Genomic DNA, 20,980 nt, shown 5'->3' with positions numbered 1-20,980 from the left:
GGTTTGTTCAGCTCTGGTAGCTTTATCCCTCCCTCTCTCCGCCTTCCTCCCTGCTTCCCTCCCTCCCTCCATTCTCCTGACTAAAGCCGTTCAGGCACCAGGGAAACAGCCCCTCAGAAACTTTGAGTCTCCGTCCCCAGCATAACAGTAGACCATGTTGGAAGGTGATGCTGGTCTGAGGCCTCTGTCATCGCATATTTTGCAGATGAACACTGTTTTGGGACACAAGGAGGGTTTGAGTTGCAGACACACTTGGTAAAGGAAAAGAAAAGCTAATTAAGTTGTCAAATTTTCCCTTGAAGACAGACTAATTAAATTGTCAAATTCTCTCTCTCAGAACACGTGAATACTACAGTCTTACAAAACAGTGTCATTTTCCAATAGTGTCGACACCCATTTTCTTTCTTTTTTTCACGTTCCAATTAGAAGGACTCACCGATTAGTCCAGTATTCACAAACATTGCATGTGATGGCTGACGAACATTTTGCAATATTGCATGCATGTCTAGATATAACACTGCAAAACACGATACTCTACTTTGGCATTTATATAGATAGTGAATACCAGAATCACAAATAATTTTATATATAAATGAATCATTAAAATTTTTAAATTAAATTTGAAAAAAATTAAAAAGCTTTAAGTACATTTGATTTTAAAATTTGGTATTTGTTACTTATGTTTCCCTAGCTTCAATAGATAATTTTACTTATTTTTGAAGAAAAAGAACTTCTTGGGAAATTTAGGAACAATAAGTTAAATTTTTCACTGACATGTTTGAAGAAAATAGATTTAAATTTTGTGTACATTGAATACAATTCCATTTTTAAAAATTATTCCTTCTATCATTACTGATGATGGAAAACAAATGATGTGTAAGCCTTTAACATATGATTTTAATAAAATAAAGAGAATTAGAAAAGTAGAAAGAGGCAGGATTGGGGTGAAGGATGGGGGCTTCCTATGTTCAACCAGTCAGAGCTATTCATACAGTTATTTTATAAATTGAAATATACTGGGACTTCCCTGGCAGTCCAGTGGTTGGGACTTTGCCTTCCATTGCAGGAGGTGCGAGTCCAATCCCGGGTTGGACAGCAAGATCCCACATGCCTCATGGCCAAAAAACCAAAACATAAAAGAGAAGCAATATTGCAACAAATTCAATAGAGATTTAAAAAATGGTTCACATAAAAAATAACAGTAAAATAAATAAATAAAATTGAAATATACTTGATATACAATATTATGTTAATTTCAGGTGTACTACATAGTGATCTGACATTTGCACACATTATGAAGTGATCACCATAAGTCTAGTAATCATCTGTCTCCATGCAAAGTTATTACCATATTATGAACCATATTCCTTACACTGTATGTTACATCCCTGCAGCTTATTTATTTTATGACTGGAGGTTTGTAACTGTTAATCCCCTTCACCTTTTTCACATCCCTCTCTCTACTTGTTTGTCCTTTGTACCTGTATGTTTTTATTTTGTTTCATTTTGATTGTTTTATTTTTTAGATTCCACATAGAAGTGAGATCCTTCGTTGTTTGTCTGATTTCCTTCACTTAGCATAATACCCTTTAGAGTCACCCATGTTGTAGTAAATGGCAAGATTTCATTTTTTATGGCTAATATTCCATTGTAGACATATACCACAAATTATTTACCAGTCAGACACTTAGGTTCTTTCTATATCTTGGCTTTGGCTCAGTGGTAAAGAATCGAGCTGCCTGTGCAGGAGATGCAGGAGACTCCAGTTTGATCCCTGAGTGTGGAAGATCCCCTGGAGGAGGAAATGGCAACCCATTCCAGTATTCTTGCCTGGGTAATCCCATGGACAGAGGAGCCTAGAGGGTTACAGCCCATAAGGTTTCAGAGTCAGACACAACTGAGCACACATGCATATCTTGGCTACTATTGTAAAGAAGACTGCAATAAATATTGATATGCATATATATATTTTTAATTAGTGTCTTTGTTTTCTTCATGTAAATACCCAAAAGTGAAATTGCTGGGTCATATGGTAGCTCTAGTTTTAATCTTTTGAGGAGTCTCCATACTATTTTCCATAGTAGCTGGACCGATTTACATTCCCATTAATAGTACGTGGTTCCATTTTCTCCATGTCCTCAACAACACTTTTTATTTCTTGCCTTTTTGATAATAGCCATTCTTTTTTTTAAATCTGCATTTAATTAATGATTAGTGATGTTGAACCAACTTTTCATATGTCTGTTGACTATCTGACTGTCTTTGGAAAAATGTCTATTCAAGTCCTCTGCCCATTTTAAAAATTGGGTTGATTTTTTAAAATTGGGGTTGTTTGTTTGCTTGATATTGAGTTGTATGAATTTTTGTATATTTTGGGTATCAGCCCGTTTTTGAATATATCATTTACAAATATCTTTTCCCTTTCAGTAAGCCGCCTTTTCATTTTGGTGTGCAAAAGCTTTTTAGATTGATGTAGTCTTTTTTATTTTTGCTTTTATTTCCCTTGCCCAAAGAGAAAGATCCAGAAAAATATTGCTAAGGCATATGTCAAAGAATGTAATGCTATGTTTCTTCTACTAGGAATTTTATGGTTTCAGGTCATACATTTAAGTCTGATCCATTTTGAGTTTATTTTTGCATATGGTGAAAATAGTTTGATTTGATTATTTTGCATACAGCTCTTTAGCTTTCCCACATCATTTACTGAAGAGGCTGTATTTTCCCTCTTGTCATAGAATTGCCTTGCCTCCTTTGTCATAGAATTTCTGACCATGTAAGTGTGAGTTTATTTCTGGACTCTATCTTGTTCCATTGATCAATGTGTCTCTTTGTGCCAAAACCATAGTGTTTTGATTACTGTAACTTTGTATGATACTTTGAAGTCAGGGAGTGTGATATTTCCAGCTTTGTTCTTTCTCAAGATGGAGATGAGTTAGGGATGCAAGGATGGTTTAACATCTGCAAGTCAATCAATGTGATAGCACATTAACAAATTGAAGAATAAAAATTACATAATCTTCTCAACAGATGCAGAAAAGTCTGATGAAATTCAAATCCATTCATGATAAAAACTCTCAACAATGTTGGTATCAGATCAGATCAGTCACTCAGTCGTGTCCGACTCTTTGCGACCCCATGAATCGCAGCATGCCAGGCCTCCCTGTCCATCACCAACTCCCGGAGTTCACTGAGACTCACATCCATCGAGTCAGTGATGCCATCCAGCCATCTCATCCTCTGTCGTCCCCTTCTCCTCCTGGCCCCAATCCCTCCCAGCATCAGAGTCTTTTCCAATGAGTCAACTCTTCGCACGAGGTGGCCAAAGTACTGCAGTTTCAGCTTTAGCATCATTCCTTCCAAAGAAATCCCAGGGCTGATCTCCTTCAGAATGGACTGGTTGGATCTCCTTGCAGTCCAAGGGACTCTCAAGAGTCTTCTCCAACACCACAGTTCAAAAGCATCAATTCTTCGGCGCTCAGCCTTCTTCACAGTCCAACTTTCACATCCATACATGACCACAGGAAAAATCAATGTTGGTATAGAGGGAGCATATCTTGACATTATTAAGGTCATATGTGACATACCCACAGCTAATATCATACTCTGGTAAAAAGCTGAAAGCATTTCCTCTAAGAATTTTCACTGTATTCATCCATCCTTTCCCCAAGTTTGGTGAGCATCTTTTAATCATTACCTTGAACTCTTTAGATTGTTTATCTCTACTTTAATTCTTCTTCTAATAGTGTATTTTATTTTACTTTAATTTTTATTTATTTATTTAGCTGCACTAGGTCTTGGTTGTGGCATATGGGATCTTCCATCTTCATTGTGGCATACTGGATCTTTAGTTGTGGCAAGTGGGATCTAGCTCCCTGACCAGAAATCAAAGGATGACCCTTTGCATTAAGAACACAGAGTCTTAGCCACTGGATGACCAGGGAAGTTCTGTTTAGTTCTTTTTTCTGAAGTTATGTCCCGTTTCTTTGTTTGGAACATATTCCTCCTGTCTCTACATTTTGTCCAACTCTGTGTTTATCTTTATGTGTTAGGTAGGTTAGTTATGTTTCCCAACCTTGGAGAAGTGGCCTTATATAGATGTCTGATGAAGCCCAGCAGTATGCTTCTCTCTGGCCACCAGAGTATATGCTCTAGGGGTGTGTTGGCTATGAGGGTCCTTCTCTTGTGGCAGGCTGACTTCAGTGGATGTGTTGGTAGGCAGGGTTGGCTCCTGGCCTGGTTGTCTGTGAGATCATGCCTTGTGTAATGGCCATGGGCCACTGGAGGGCAAGGTAGGCTTTCTCTATGGTTGGCTGTGTAGCTCAGGATGTCCTGGGGCTGGCGCTGGTCCACTGGAGGATAGAGCTGGGTCTGCAACACTAATCGGCTAGAGAAAAGCTTCCAAGATGGTGTTTGCCAGCGCTGGTGTTTCATGGTAGAGTGAACACCCCTAGATGGCTGTTGCCAACATCAGTGTCCCTTGGGGGAAATCTCAGTTGCCTCCTTCCTCTCTGGGAAGCTCTTCAAGATCAATAAGTGTCAGACCCAGGCTACTTTCAAACTGCCACCTCTGCACTGGGACTTAGAATGGGTGAGATTTTGCACGCACCCTTTGTGAGCAGAGATTCTGTGTTTCCTGTAGTCCTCCAGTTCTCTTGAACATAAGCCCTGCTGGTTTTGAAAGCTAGATGTTCTCGGGGCTCCTCTTTCTAGCATAGGGCTGGGGAACCCACGTGGGCTCAGAATTCTCACTCCTTCAGGAGGACCTCTGAGATTATAATGTTCCTCCTTATGCGGGTTGCTGACGCAAGGGTGTGAATCCAGATATGCTATGTCTCTATTCCTCCCACACATCTCATTGTGTCTTTAATTGTGGAAAATCTTTTCTGCTAGTCATCAGGTTGTTCTCATAGATAGTTGGTTTGTAAGTAGTATAATTTTGGCATACATTGATTGGTTGTGGTCTGAGTTAGTTGTAGGATCTTTTCAGTGGTTTGAATGTCCGGAGCAGAACTGCCCAACAGAAACAGAATGTGAGGCACATATATAATTGAAAATTTTATAGAAGTTACATTAAAAAAAAAAAAGAGAAACATTCAATTCTAATAAAATATTTTAACTTATCAAGTAATGACTAAACTTATTATTAATGAGTTAATTAATTTTTCGTCTTTAGTCTTAGAAATCTGGGGTGTATTTCACACTGAGAGCATCTCTTCATATGGACTGACCACACTGTGAGTGCTCAGTGGACACATGGCCATGGTGATCGTGGTGGACAGTGCAGGTCTGGAGCCTTATTTGGAATTCTGTCTGAGAAGCCTAAGAGATTTATGACCCTCTGCAACCAGGATCACATAAACGTCATTCTCCCTGGCTTTCCTCCTGGGCTGCATGGTCAGTTAGCTCTCTTTCATGGCCGTCACAAAGTCAAATCCACAAGATGTGAGTGACCACCCTGAATTTATTTCTCAGAGGATTTTCAGCTCCTACAAGGTAAAAGACCAGAAGAACTGAAGCCCCAACCACAGAGGAGATAAAAAAGTATCCAAAGACCCCTCAGCCCACAGATTTTTGCCAACAGACAATTTTCCATATCCCAGTAATGGCTCCATGGAAGCTAAAAATTGGAAACACTTTGTTTTCACAGTTGGGCTTCCTTGATGGCTCAGATGGTAAAGAATCTGCCTGCAATGCAGGAGACTTGGGTTCAATCCCTGGGTTGGGAAGATGCCCTGGAGAAGGGAATGGCTACTCACTCCAGTGTTCTTGCCTGGAGAATCCCATGGACAGAGGAGCCTGGTGGGCTACACTTCATAGGGTCGCAAAGAGCTGGACTGAGAGACTAACACTTTCAGTTTCATTTTATTTTCACAATGACGTTGATTCTCTCAAAAAGATAACACCTGAATGAGTGTTTTTACCATCCTCTTGAGATGGAAAAAACAGTGCTTTTGAAATGACATTCCAGTACGAATCCTCTGGTTCTGAAGAAAGTGAACCTTTTTATGGTCAAAGAAGGTACCAGGAATTTGAATTTTAAACTTGACTGCTGAGGAATAAAGATCAGAATTTCAGCTTGGAATGTGCTAAATCCACCAATGTCTCTCAGCATTTGCTGTGGCCACTTTCTTTTTACACATTTAAATCTTCTTCCCTAATTTTACCTGTGTTCTTCTGAATGATCATATCTTGGAGCCTGATTTAGAAATAAATGTAATGGTTAACAACTGGCCATTGAGTCAGTAGAATTTTTTTTTTTTTTCTTCTTGTAGTGGGATGATCATGGCAGGATATTTCCTCATGGCCAGGAAATAGATAAACATGTTTCCTCATGTGTAAGGAGAGAAATAATCATAGTTTTTATTTCCTAAATTTTCATGAGGATTCAAAAAATAATACACATGATGCATTTAGCACAGTGACTGCCCATATCAAATTGAATAAATGTTGACTGCTATTAACATCTCTTGAGCATTTGTGTCTAACTGGTTGACCACCTGTAGGTTGATGTAAATCTACTTCTTGGTATATGGAACTGGTTGATTCCTAAGTAAAAATCTTGACATCCTGACAATCTGTCTCATTTGTATGAAGGTGAATCAGCCCAAGGTTCACCAGGGTGTTGCCACCTATTTATTTTTTTCTCCTATTTTCTTTGTCCTCCTTTTCATCTCTTCACTATTATCTTCTCAGTTTCTCTCCCCCCAACTTTTTTAAAACATTTTAAAACTTTTTATTTGTGTTAAAAATATGTGCATTGCAGTATTTAAAATATTGTAACAAACATTGTAACAAAAAGGAAATGACCCTCTAAACTGGACTTCACAGCCCACAGGACATCTTGGACCAGCTTGCTTTTTACTCTAGAGTTCACAGTCGTCCTACCCAACTCTCTCCTTCACCAACAATTTTTTTCCCTTCCAGTCAGACAGGCAGATGAAAAAGGCAGGCCATGGCCTACTCATTGCTAGTAGTTCTCCTTTCTTTATGTGTAAAAAGATGGCACAGTCATGTAAACTTGATCCAACCTCTTTGTCTCTTGCAAAGCTAAACAGCTAAAAGAAGTAAAATAAGAAGGCATTGCTGTGGAATGTACAGCGCATACTGGCAGCACATGTTTCATTATGACTTGCCTGCTTGCTTCTCCCATTCAATAGTTTCTTTTGAAGGCAGTGGATTTTTCTCTTGTGTTTCTGTTTTCTTCAATTTCGATTTATCAGACTACTCAATCTCAGCCATATCGGGTTTGTCAGACATGGTTGCAGAGGGAGCAGAGCGAGCTGCGAAGGAGAGAAATATGGTCTGCAATGGCCGATAAGTGCTCTCTTTCTCCCTTTTTCTTGGTTATTTTCAGCTATGACTTAGGGATACTGGTACCCTCAGTGGGCACTGCCTCACCTGCCAGGGCAAGTGCTGCAGATGACTCTTAAACTCTGCCTTTGCATGTTGGTTTCTTCCTTTTTTTGGCTTGTTTCTTTTCTTGTAGATGATGGCCATGCAGTAATCCTGAGATGAGAGCTGAAACCTTCAATTGGCTCAGTGTGGGTTTTCCAGAAATAGTCTCTGATGATGTGCTAGATGATGATAATTGAAGGCAGGAATGCTCTATTTATACATTTCTTGCAGGGCTCACCTACCCTATCATCCTGGCCCAGCCCCAGCCTCTTTGTGAAGCTGTATAATACTCCTCCACAGGGACACCTGTGGCAGATGTGACGATGTGACAGGACAATGGAGTGGCTGCTCTGGGAAGAAACACAGGGGGAAGGGCCACCCAGGAGTGTTGTCTCAGTGAGACCACGGGTAATTAGGAGGCTGGCAGGGGGCACAGGTAGCAGAACTGGGGATATTGAGGTCCAGTGGGGATCGAAAGATCAAAGCCAAGGATGCGGGTGAGACTCAAAGGCCAAATGTCAGGCTGCAACCAGGTGTGCGAGAGCCCTAGGAATCAGAGGTCAAGGGGAGCCAGTGGTCAAAAGTCAGGTGTGTAACTAGAGATCAACACTTCATCAGCTGTTTCTTTAGACAGGTGGCCTCCATCATGTTTCCTGCTGGGCAAGATGCTGATCATGCATGTGACAGATCAGGGTATGGAGGTGGGTGGAGGTATTGGATTGAGTGGTATGGGATCGAATGAAGGCAGATTTGAACATTTTGGTGAAAGAATTGGTGTTAGATGTTGTTACGGGCTAAATGTTTGTGTCTCCCCCAAAATTTGTATGTTGAAGTCCTAAGCCCTCATTGTGATTACATTTGAAGATAAGGTCTTTATGGAGGTAATAAGTGTCCTTATAAGAAGAGAAAGACCTCTCCTTCTCTTTCTCCTCTTTGTCAACATATAGCCAGAGGCAGCCATCTACAAGTTAAGGACAGGGCTTTCACCGGATCCCATCATGCTGGTGTTCTGATCTCAGACTTCAGGGTTCCAGAGCCACGAGAAATACATTTTTTGCTGTTTATAAGTCATCCAGTCTATGATATTTTGTTATGAAAGCCATAGCCCTAGGTTAAAATAGATGTAAGGTTTGGTTTTGGAGGTGTGTAGAGAAAGGAAAGAGTGTGCCCTTGGAGACATAGGCAGTGAGGGCCAGCTGTCACAAGGTTCCAGTCAAGACTGGCATCTCCAGGAAGGGGATGTAAAAAGCAAGATGGGGTCCCAGCGCCAAAGATATTTGGGAGACCACCAAAGGCAAAACAAATACTTTCCCCAAAGCAACTGAGTTTCCTTGGAACACAAGATCCAAATAGCAAGAAAACTTGGGCCAATCACTGAGGCTGGTCACATCTCTTTAAATTCGAACTGGAGAGCCTGAGTGGGAAGGGAAAGAAGGGGAGCATAAAGTATATCCAGATACAGAGAAAGTAGAGTACAGAGGTTGAGAGTGAGCAAGGACTGACAGCTAAAATTTTTGTCTATTGAAGAGTGAAGCATATAGAAAGGATGTAAGAGAGAGAAGCCCAGATCTGTGAATGGCTGGACCCTTCCCTTCATCCAGGTTTTGTTCAAATATCAGTTGATCATTGTTTGATAAATATAATATCTGACTATGTATATGTATATCTATATATAATACATATATATGTATATATACACACATACTGTACAGATGTATATATGTGTAGATACACATGTAATATATATACAGATTTACTGATTGATATGTGCATATATATTTCCCCATCTGGAGGCCCGTGGTCTGTGCTCAGGCAACAGTGTAGTCAGTGGATTAATCCCTGTATGGCAGCAGAACCTGGCTAATAGTATCCATTGGGAGCTACGAGGCTGGAATCTGTTACTCCTTAAAGGACAGAGGACAGACTTTGTATTCTCAGAACCCGCATGTTCCCTGGCTGCTCTCCTGAAAGTCTGGGCTGGAGTTGGTGTTAGGAGGGCATGAATCTCCATGCAGAGGGCATCTGTGTGCACAGGTATGGGACCCAGTGTTCACAGGCCACCCCAAGTCCATCTTTTCTCCCAGAGATTGAGTGGGATTCCTTGGTCTGGAATGTCTCTGCCTGGTCATAGGGTCCCACCTTCTCTGGGATTCTCCTTTCTGTGTGTGTAGGCCACCCTTCCACTCTTGTTCCTTGTCCTATCTCTGATAATGCTGAAGCTGAATAGGACCCTGTGGGGCTCCTGTGTATGGAAGCTTTTCAAGCAGTCGCTAATCAGGGAAGGGAGGGGATGCAGAGAATAGGGAGGAGAAGTCACGATAAAATAGTACCGGCTTGGGGCACGGTCCTAGCTCCATCTCAAGTGGTACGTATAACTGTATCTTTGAGTTTTTTAATAGAACTAAAACCCCTGACAAAAGGAAGATGTTAGCATTCTTCATTTCAGAGAAGGTCACAGTTTGATCAATTTGAGAACCACAGAAGGTCATTAGGAGACCACTTGAGGCCAGATTTAAGAGGTGCAGGCCTTGCAAACACCCTGATCCTTATTAGCAACCCTGCCCTTGAACCATCCTATAAAACCATAGGATTCATGAACTATAGGTTCATCCTGTAAAACTCCTCACCAAATCTTCCTGGGTTGGGACAGTTTTTAGGGCAGGAGCCTGCCGTGTTCCTCTTTGCCCGGCAAAGTAATAAAACTATTCTTTTCTATTTCACCCAAAACTCTGAGTTTTGCCTGGGCACCAGTGCAGAGAGGCTGAGTTTTTGGCCTCAATACTTCAGAGCTGCTTTATTGTGAGCCTACCATGCACTGGCCACTGTTCTGAGCATGCTATGTGTATTGGAGTATTTCATCCTTATTGCCACTCAAGAAGCAGCATCTTTCCACTCAGTAGAACCCGGGGGCAGGGAGGTGCAGTGCCCTGCTGGAGGTTGTGCAGGTAGCCTATCTCGTGCTCTTGGGTCAGGCAGGATGAAGAAGCAGCATGGACCACCAGCCCTGTTACTCAGCCCTTCCTGCCACTTCTCATCTCTTCTTTGCTCTCTGCCTCAGTTTATAGGGACCAGGGATCTGCCTTTAGACCAAGTGGCTGCAAGGGTGATGATGAAGGGAGCAAAGCAGAGATCATCAAGTAGGATGATCTCTTGATGATCAAGTAGGATGATCCCTTGGCTCTGAAGGGAAGGAGAGAGGTGAGGCCACACTAATTTCTTAATTTCTCTTGGAGTCATAAATAGGAATCACAAGGAGGCATCGTCTTATGGCTTAAGTTGGAAAAACCTTAGTTGACCTGTGTATGTGTGCGTGTGTGCACATGCATTAATGATTTCCAGTAACAAACACAGGGCTGGGAGAGCCAGAATCTGCTAAAGACTGTGGAGGAGCTCATAGGCACTAGCATCAGCAAGGAACTTCTGTCCATTTTGGGAAATAGGATTTGAGTTTGAATCCAGCTTGACCATGTACCTGTTGTGGGAATGTGGACAGTGACTTAAGCACTCTAAAATTTCATTTTCTTATCTGGAAAATGACAATGGATACAACCTAGAGATGCTTGGAAGACCAGCTGATCTGTGGATGTAGAGCTTGGACCCCTATCCTAGTGGGTGGCAGGTGTCCACAGTAGGCATCTGTCGTACCTGCCAGCCCAACATCCATTCCCTTGTCTATCAGTTCAGTTCAGTCACTCAGTTGTGTCCGAGTCTTTGCGACCCCATGAACTGCAGCACGCCAGGTCTCCCTGTCCATCACCAACTCCCGGAATTTACCCAAACTCATGTCCATTGAGTTGGTGATGCCATACAACGATCTCATCCTCTGTCATCCCCTTCTCCTCCTGCAATTGTGGGGTAGTTTGAGCATTCTTTGGCATTGCCTTTCTTTGAGATTGGAATAAAAACTGATCTTTTCCATTCCTGTGGCCACTGCTGACTTTTCCAAATTTGCTGGCATATTGAGTGCAGCACTTTCACAGCATTATCTTTTAGGATTTGAAATAGCTCAACTGGAATTCCATTACCTCCACTAGCTTTGTTTGTAGTGATGCTTCCCAAGGCCCACATGACTTCACATTCCAGGATGTCTGGCTCTAGGTGAGTGTTCACACCATCGTGATTATCTGGGTCATGAAGATCTTTTTTGTATTTGTTCTTCTGTGTATTCTTGCCACCTCTTCTTAATCTCTTCTGCTTCTGTTAGGTCCATACCATTTCTATCATTTATTGAGCCCATCTTTGCATGAAATGTTCCCTTGGTAGCTCTAATTTTCTTGAAGAGATCTCTAGTCTTTCCCATTCTATTGTTTTCCTCTATTTCTTTGCACTGATCGCTGAGGAAGGCTTTCTTATCTCTCCTTGCTAGTCTTTGGAACTCAGCATTCAAATGGGTATATCTTTCCTTCTTGCCTTTGCTTTTCGCTTCTCTTCTTTTCACAGCTATTTGTAAGGCCTCCTCAGACAGCCATTTTGCTTTTTTGCATTTATTTTTCTTGGGGATGGTCTTAATCCCTGTCTCCTGCACAGTGTCACGAACCTCCGTTCATAGTTCATCAGGCACTCTGTCTATCAGATCTAGTCCCTTAAATCTATTTCTCACTTCCACTGTATAATCATAAGGGATTTGATTTAGGTCATACCTGAATGGTCTAGTGTTTTTCCCCACCTTCTTCAACTTAAGTCTGAATTTAGCAATAAGGAGTTCATGATCTGAGCCACAGTCAGCTCCCGGTCTTGTTTTTGCTGACTATATAGTTTGTCCATCTTTGGCTGCAAAGAATACAATCAATCTGATTTCGGTGTTGACCATCTAGTGATGTCCACATGTAGAGTCTTCTCTTGTGTTGTTGGAAGAGGGTGTTTGCTATGACCAGTGATTCTCTTGGCAAAACTCTATTAGCCTTTGCCCTGCTTCATTCTGTACTCCAGGGCTAAATTTGCCTGTTACTCCAGGTGTTTCTTGACTTCCTACTTTTGCATTCCAGTCCCTATAATGAAAAGGACACCTTTTTGGGTGTTAGTTCTAAAAGGTCTTGTAGGTCTTCATAGAACCATTCAACTTCAGCTTCTTCAGTGTTACTGGTCGGGGCATAGACTTGGATTACCATGATACTGTATGGTTTGTCTTGGAAACGAACAGAGATCATTCTGTCATTTCAGAGATTGCATCCAAGTACAGCATTTCGGACTCTTTTGTTGACTACTATGGCTACTCCATTTCTTCTAAGGGATTCCTGCCCACAGTAGTAGATATAATGGTCATCTGAGTTAAATTCACCCATTCTAGTCCATTTTAGTTCACTGATTCCTAGAATGTTGACATTCACTCTTGCCATCTCCTGTTTGACCACTTCCAGTTTGCCTTGATTTATGGACCTAACATTCCAGGTTCCTATGCAATATTGCTCTTTACAGCATTGGACCTTGCTTCTGTCACCAATCACATCCACAACTGGGTGTTGTTTTTGCTTTGGCTCCATCCCTTCATTCTTTCTGGAATTATTTCTCCACTGATCTCCAGTAGCATATTTGGCACCTATCAACCTGGGGAGTTCATCTTTTTGCCTTTTTATAATGTTTATACTGTTTATGGGGTTCTCAAGGCAAGAATACTGAAGTGGTTTGCCATTACCTTCTCCAGTGGACCACATTCTGCCAGACCTCTCCACCATGACCTGTCCATCTTGGGTGGCCCCACGTGGCATGGCTTAATTTCAATGAGTTAGACAAGGCTGTGGCCCATGTGATCAGATTGGCTAGTTTTCTGTGATTGTGGTTTCAGTCTGTCTGCCCTCTGATGCCCTCTCTTAGCGCCTACCATCTTAACTTGGGTTTCTCTTACCTTGGACGTAGAGTATCTCTTCACAGCTGCTCCAGCAAAGCACAGCTGCCACTCCTGACCTTGGACTTGGTGTATCCCCTCACAGCTGCTGCTCCTAACCTTGAACGTGGGGTATTTCCTCTGCTGTGCAGCCACTGCTCCTTGTCTATACTCCATTCAAATCCCCCTTTTGAATTCCTGTTCCCTTGCCCACTCACTCAGAGGTGGGTGAGTGACCCTGGTCTCAACAATCAGAGTCACAGAATTTGCTCCAGGACTGGGTATGAGACACAATACAGGACAAATAGAAGTAAATTCTGAAACTTTTGTGGGAATGACTTGGACAGAGAAGACTTCGTCATGAGCTGCATGTGGCTGTCTGGGACCCACATAAATAGAGCTTGCCTGAGGATAAAGCTGACATGTGAGAGAAGAGTATCCATCCAGAAAGAGAGACAACCTGATGGCATCCTCAGGCCCAGGATCCAGCTGTGCTGCAGTAGATGTTCCCTTGCATTTCCCAGAAACATGAGCCAACAAACTCCCATTTACTAGCTCAGCCACTCACAGCAAAAAGTGTGGTGGTCCAGTCAGTGTTCAGAACTATTGAAGGAGAAAGGCATGCCCAGAGAGTCCTTTCCCCACACCCTGACCTCTGCACATCTCTTCCATATGGCTATTTCTGAGTTATATCCTTTCATATAAACCAGTAATTTAGTAAATAAAATGTTTCTCTGAGTTCTGTGAGCTGCTCTAGAAAACTAATTGAACTCAAGGAGAGGATCATTGGAACCTCTAACCTAAAACCTGTTGGTGAGAAGCACAGGTGACAACCTGGACTTGTGATTGGTATCTGAGGTAGAGGGAACAGTCTTGTAGGTATGTGCATACATGGATACTCAAGTGTGACCAACTAACCTCTTTGCAACCCATGGACTGTAGCCCTCTGTGAATGGGATTTTCCCAGTAAGAATACTGGAGTGGGTTACCATTTCCTCCTCCTGAGGATCTTCCCAACCCAGGAATCAAACCCACATCTTCTGAGTCTCCTGCATTGGCAGGTAGATTTTTTACCACTGTGCCACTTGGGCAGCCTCAGTCTTGTAGGACTAAGGACTTATCCTGTGGGATCTGATGCCATCTCCAGGTATACCATGTCAGAACTGAGTTGAATTGTAGGAGACCATGCTGGTGCTGGAGTATTTCTTGTTGGAGTGAAAAAATCCATACACACATATTGGAATTGGGTGCAGAACCCTTAGTAGCCAAGCTTGGTATGTTAAATGAAGCATCTCAGTCCAGTGTTAGTGTAATGTGCTCAGTTGCTCGGTCATGTATGAATCTGTGACACCATGGACTATGTAGCCCAGTAATCTCCTCTGTTCATGGAATTTTCCTGGCAAGAATACTGAAGTGGGTTGCTATTTCCTCCTCCAGGGGAGATTCCGCACCCGAGGATCAAACCCAGGTCTCCTGAATCCCCTGAATCGGCAGACAGATTCTTGACCACTGAGCCACCTGGGAAGCCTTGTTTAGTGTAATAGAGAAGGACAAATTTGACTCCATATTAGCTCTGTTTCTTTTACTTTAACCTTTGTATTCTTTTGCTTTTGCTGTGAATTATGAATGTTGCCTATAGCCTGAAATATACAAGATACCCCATTCTCAAGGCTCTGATTTTTAGAGGTATAACATTTTCCCATTCATATAGAGATAAAAAGTTGCAGAATGGAGAATAACACTTGTCTTGTTGTAGGTTTATGGGAACATCCTGACCTGACCTACCTGGATAGATGCTGGAACAAAGGATTCCTGCACCAAGAAGTCTGCAATAACCAAACACACTCCTTCATCTTGCCTTTAGCAGAAGAGACACAGATGTATAGAACCGTCTTTTGGACTCTGTGGGAGAGGGAGGGGGATGATTTGGGGGAGTGGCATTAAAACATGTATAATATCATATAAGAAATGAATCGTCAGTCCAGGTTCGATGCAGGATACAGGAAGCTTGGGGCTGGTGCACTGGGGTGACCCAGAGGGATGGAATGGGAAGGGAAGTGGGAGGGGGGTTCAGGATGGGGAACACGTGTACACCTGTGGCGGATGCATGTTGATGTATGGCAAGACCAATACAATATTGTAAAGTAAAAAAATAAAAATAAAAAATAAATGCTTTGCTGAAACTCTTTGGGGAGTTTGGGATCTTTTTTTGTGTGTGTAAGCCCCCATTTTCCTTGTGCCCCTGCAATAAAGCTTTCTCTGCTCCAAATTCCATCGTTTCTGTTTGGCCTCACTGTGCTTCGGGCACATGAACTTGTGTCAGGTAATAATTTGTCCATCATTGACACCTGGTCCATCATTGATGGTAGCCCTGGTCAACATTACTTTTTCTGGTCTCATTTTCCCATTTGTGAAAAAGGTGGTTTTTCTAGGAAAATTTTCCAGGGCCTTTCAGGTGAAACATTCTTGCCTCATTCAGGGGAATTTATGGCCCCAGTTATTGGCAGTGAAAATTATTCTGGCAGTACCTCTCAGGACCTCTTCCCTTGGGTTGAGTGTCCCCATCCCTCTGCCCCACTCTTCTGCTTCTGTTTGCCTGCTGCTGTGTGCATAGCTAAGGGGCCACCAGTGTTGAATGGGCAGGGCACAACAATTCCATTGCCCATCCATGATTAGCATGGCTATGCCCCTTAATCCAGATGCCAGGCAGAGACTATGTTTGATGGCTGGCATGCCAGTGGGTTGATTGGAGCTGTGTCAGGGATGACCCCAGGACAGCAGAATCCTCTGGCTCACTGCCTGCTCAGTGGGGATGAAGAACAGGAGATGGAAGCCACCCAGATCTGGCAGACTAAGTGACTGGCATGTCCATTACAGTGCCAGGCTTTCCTGCTGGAAAGACCTGCACATTGTTGCTGCTACTGTTTATTTGTTTGGCCCATGGAGACTGTGCAGACCTAACGGCATTGACACTTGAGTTGAGGGTACTCACGGGGATCGTGACAGCCATGGGAGGGAGTGAAGAGAAAACAATTCTGAGGACAGACGGTCGAGACTGAGAAGGCTGTTTTCCCCCTCACTAATGACCCTAAAATTGACTCAATGATCCAGATACTCCAAAAGTAAAGCCATTAGTCACAATGTTGTCAGAGTGAAAAAAGAAAGAAAGAAGACGACGTGCGGATCATTTTGGAGCTGATTCCACACAAATGCCCATTCTGCACGCCTGAGTGCCCAGAGCCAAGCTGCCTGGTATAATTATTGTTTGCTCTGCATGGGATTAGGGCAAGCACATGACCAGCACATCTGAGTGTCAGCAAAGAGCCAGTGCCCAGCTGAGAAGTATGGCTCTCATTTTCTCTGTGGGGAAGGACCGGGCTTCCTTTCAGTGGGCTGGTGACTGTCTTGTTGAGCCATCATCCCATCAGTTTGGAGGGCTGTGGAGTACAGTCACGAATGGTGAGGCAGAAGAGGCCCCAGAGGGTCACACTGAGGACATCTCTAGATTGACAGGGAGAAGGAGAAGAAAATGATGAAACAGGAATGTTGGGGCTCCAGTCACACCCCTTGCTTGGGGGTGGGGACCTACTGTCCTCTACTTGCCTGTCATTCCTCTGAGACTGTAAATTCACAGAGGCAAGGCTCTTGTTTTCCCTTTGCAATACCAGTAATAATAACAGTAACAACATTTCTTTTAAAATTTTATTTTATTTAAGTATAGTTAATTTACAAAGTTGTGCTAACTTCTGCTGTACAGCAAAGTGATTCAGTCATATATATATATTTCATATACTTTTCTGTTATGGTTTATCACAGGATATTGAATGTAGTTCACTATGCTATACAGTGGGATCCATTCTATATATAATAGTTTGCATCTGTTAACCCCAAACTCCCAGTCCATCCCTCCCCCATAGCCACAAGTCTGTTCTCTACGTCTATGAGTCTGTTTGGTAGATTAATTCATTTGTGTCATATTTTAGATTCCACATATAAGTGATTTGAATGACTTACTATTTTGTGATAGCTCCTGGGAAGTGCTAGGCCCTGTATGTGTGTTAGTTCTGCAGAGCAGAAACCCATAAACATTCCTCTTAGTTCAGTGGGAGAGTGGATGTGTAAACAGATAATTAGAATGCCAGGGGTACCTGCTAGAGCACAGGGGCCCAGAAGGCCGAACGCAAGTCTACTTTAGTGGTATTCATAAGACTGAGCAGAATCTTTAGTCATTGACTGAAAAACTCTTCCTATTTGATTAAATTCAATTTGTAGGCTAATTGCCTATCTACTCACAAAGCCAGTTTTTGGAAAAAGAAGGTGAGAAGGTTTCAATGGGTGAGTGGGAGGTATTGTTTATTAGGTACTGAACTGAACTGAGCTGAACAGTAAGGGGCCTCTTATAGTACAGATTTTAACAGTGAACAAGAGACTCAGTGAGGTTAAGTGACTTGCCCAAGGTTACACAGCCAGGAAGTGTGCCAGTCAGAATTTCAATCCAGGTTGGACTGACTTGAGAGCTGACTTTTGAAAATATTTTTAAGTTTATTTTTAATTGGTGGACGGTTGCTTTACAATGTTGTATTAGTTTCTGCTGTATAACAGTGTGAATCAACCATATGTATACATGTATTTCCTCCCTCTTGAGCCTCCCTCCCACCCCTCCACCCCATTCTAGCCCACTAGGTGGTCACAGAGCATCGCTGACTCTTAAGATACACTATGAAAGTGGGCCCCGTTGTAAATGTACACTGTTTCAGGCCAGAGCTACTAGCCCCATGTGGCACTGAGCGCTTGAACTGTGGCTACTATGATTGAACTAAAGTTTTACTTTTATGGAATTTTAAATAATTTAAATTAAAGATAAAAAAACCTATACTTTATTCAGTTACCGAACTTTTATGTATGTTTACAGTAACTTGGGTATGTGAATCTGTTCTTCCCTGTGTAAATTTGATAAATGCTAAATAGGGATCAAGTATTTCTTTTTAAAAAATATTTAGTGTCCATTTATTTATTTATTTTGAATTTTTCTTAAAATTGAAGTATAGTTAATTTGCAATATGTGAGTATCAAGTATTTCTTTTTGTAAACCAATACCCATTTATTTTAATGAAAAAAAAAACCTCTGTATTCTATATGCTCCAAAAAGATTTACTGTAGAAACAAATACAATATATGAACTCTATCTGCCTAATTTCACTATGATAAAGACAGCGTGTGACTTCTAGTTCCTACAGAAGGCGAACTGAAAAGCATAGGTACAAACAGACTGTATAAGAAAGCGTGAGCATATGCGCATGTGCACAAATGTGGTTAAAATCTTTAGCAAGCAACTGCATTTAAATTTTCTAAGAGGCCTGACCCTAGGTTGTGGCAAGCTCTAAGAAAAAGCCACGAGTTGTCACTAGTTTTATCTGCTAAAAAAATTTGCTACAAGAATCAAGTATTTCTGATGCAAATTTAATGTCCCCATGGAGATGTCCCTTAAGTGTAAAACACATCCCACATTTTGGAAACATGCTGGTTACATGTTGAGATGATGGATATGTAAAGGATTAAATAAAAACTGCTTTAAAGATACATGTCACCACTTAAAGTGGCCATTAGAAATCTTAAAATGTGACTTGAATTCTATTTCTCTTGGACAGTGTTGTTCTAAGCCAGTTTTAAATAAATAAATGAACTTTGTTAACTCCTCAGGGTTCCTGTATGCAGAACAAGATAGCAACAAAAGACATTCCAAAAATGTTTCTATCTTTCTATCTTAGCTGACCTGGCTAGCGCTTGAGTCATCAGAATTGTGGAGACCTAAAGAATCCACCTGGAATGCAGAAGACGCAGGAGACATGGGTTCGACACTTGAGGTGGGAAGATCCCTTGGAGTAGGAAATGGCAACCCACTACAGTATTCTTGCCTGAGAAATTCCATGGACAGAGGAACTTGGTGGGCTGCAGCCCATGAGGTTGCAGAGTCAGACATGACTGAGCACACATACACAATTACAATGATTGTATACAGAAGAATAACACCAGTTCCCGTGGTGTTTTTCAGAGAGGCTAGTATAATGGCAACCTACTCCAGTACTCTTGCCTGGAAAATCCCATGGGCGGAGGGGCCTGGTAGGCTGCAGTCCATGGGGTCACTAAGAGTCAGACACGACTGAGACTTCATTTTAACTTTTCACTTTCATGCATTGGAGAAGGAAATGGTGACCCACTCCAGTATTCTTGCCTGGAGAATCCCAAGGACCATGGAGCCTGGTGGGCTGCCATCTATGGGGTCGCACAGAGTCGGACATGACTGAAGTGACTTAGCAGCAGCAGCAGCAGTGCAAGGCCAGAGGTCTATGGCACAAAACACAGAACAACTTAGGGGGATGACCAGATGGGGAGTGGGGCAGGAAGTAAAAGAAATTGATGATGACTCTCACTGTGGTCTAAGAGATAGTTTTTAGCAGAAGCTTTCAAAACCCTGATGATTCACACCCACATACACATAAGAGCCCAATCAAAAGCTGTGAGGCTCCATATCACCTGAGAGCATAGCCAATTCCAGAAACAATTTAGGCTTCACTATTCCAGCTGATTTGAGGGCTTTACTTTTGTCTGAGTCTATTATTACAAAGGTTTTCTGTCTGACTTTTCCATTACTACTCTATTTGTGAAGCTCAGATTCAATATTTAAAGCCTGAATTTTCCTTTCATACCAAACTTTAGTGACAGAGTAATTCAGATGGATTTGAGGGGAGAGAGGGAAATGAGATGAGGTAAACTTCAAAGTTAATGAAGAAAACACCAGTGATATTGGGTGAGCGTAGAGTTATTTTGAAAATTTTGAAAAAAAAAAAAAAAAGAATTGTGGTTGGTATTTTGATTTTTTTTGAGGCTGTTTTTACTACTTTTCTGAGGTGCTTGCCTCTATAGCATTATTAAAGCTATTGCTCAGGATTTTAATGATTGCACTTTAATGGTTTTTCCCCTCCCAAGGCTGTGGAGTTGGGGAGGGAGGGAGAGAGACATACACACACACACACAGAGAAAGAGGTAGAGAAAGAGAGAGAGGTAAATTAATCTTGGAGTAAGGATGACTTTAGACTCTTAGCACTGGCTGACTTAATATTTGTGATTTCAAATATTGATTTGGCAAGCACTCCAAAAGGACCTTTAATACACACTGTTCGGTCATTTTCAGAAGCAAACTGTGAATAGAGAGTAGTATGAAGCTGACCTGGAGAAGCTTGTGAATGAGACCAGCCAAGCCCTTGTCAGCACAGCTCCCTTTCATCTTGGTGTTTTTGGAGGACAAAATAATCTTCACTGAAAGTTTAGAGAGCCACATAGCATCACTAATTATTAGGGAAACGCAAATCAAAACTACAGTGAGGTACCACCTTCACATGGGGCATCGTTAAAAAGTTTATAATTAACAAATTCAGGTGAGGATGTGAAGAAAAGCGAAACCTCCCACATTGTTGGTGGGAATGTAAATTCGTGCAACCACTATGGAGAACAGTATGGAGGTTCCTCAAAAAACTAAAAATAGAATTACCATACAACACAGCACTCTCACTCCTCGCCTTGTATCCTAAAAAAACTCTAATTTGAAAAGATGCATGCACCCCTATATTCATCAGATCAGATCAGATCAGATCAGGTCAGTTGCTCAGTCGTGTCCAACTCTTTGCGACCCCATGAATCGCAGCACGCCAGGCCTCCCTATCCATCACCAACTCCCGGAGTTCACCGAGACTCACGTCCATCGAG

General features: G+C 42.0%; 1 pseudogene; it reads right to left on the bottom strand.

The window, feature by feature from the left end:
- Nucleotides 1–7,122: 7,122 nt before the first annotated feature.
- On the bottom strand, nt 7,123–7,257 carry LOC102268116 (thymosin beta-4-like; annotated as a pseudogene).
- Nucleotides 7,258–20,980: the final 13,723 nt, after the last annotated feature.

The sequence above is a fragment of the Bos mutus genome, chromosome 2 (genome assembly GCF_027580195.1).
Source record: "Bos mutus isolate GX-2022 chromosome 2, NWIPB_WYAK_1.1, whole genome shotgun sequence".
Lineage (NCBI taxonomy): Eukaryota > Metazoa > Chordata > Mammalia > Artiodactyla > Bovidae > Bos > Bos mutus.
The sequence above is the reverse complement of the archived record's forward strand: the minus strand, read 5'-3'. Positions and strand labels throughout refer to the sequence as shown.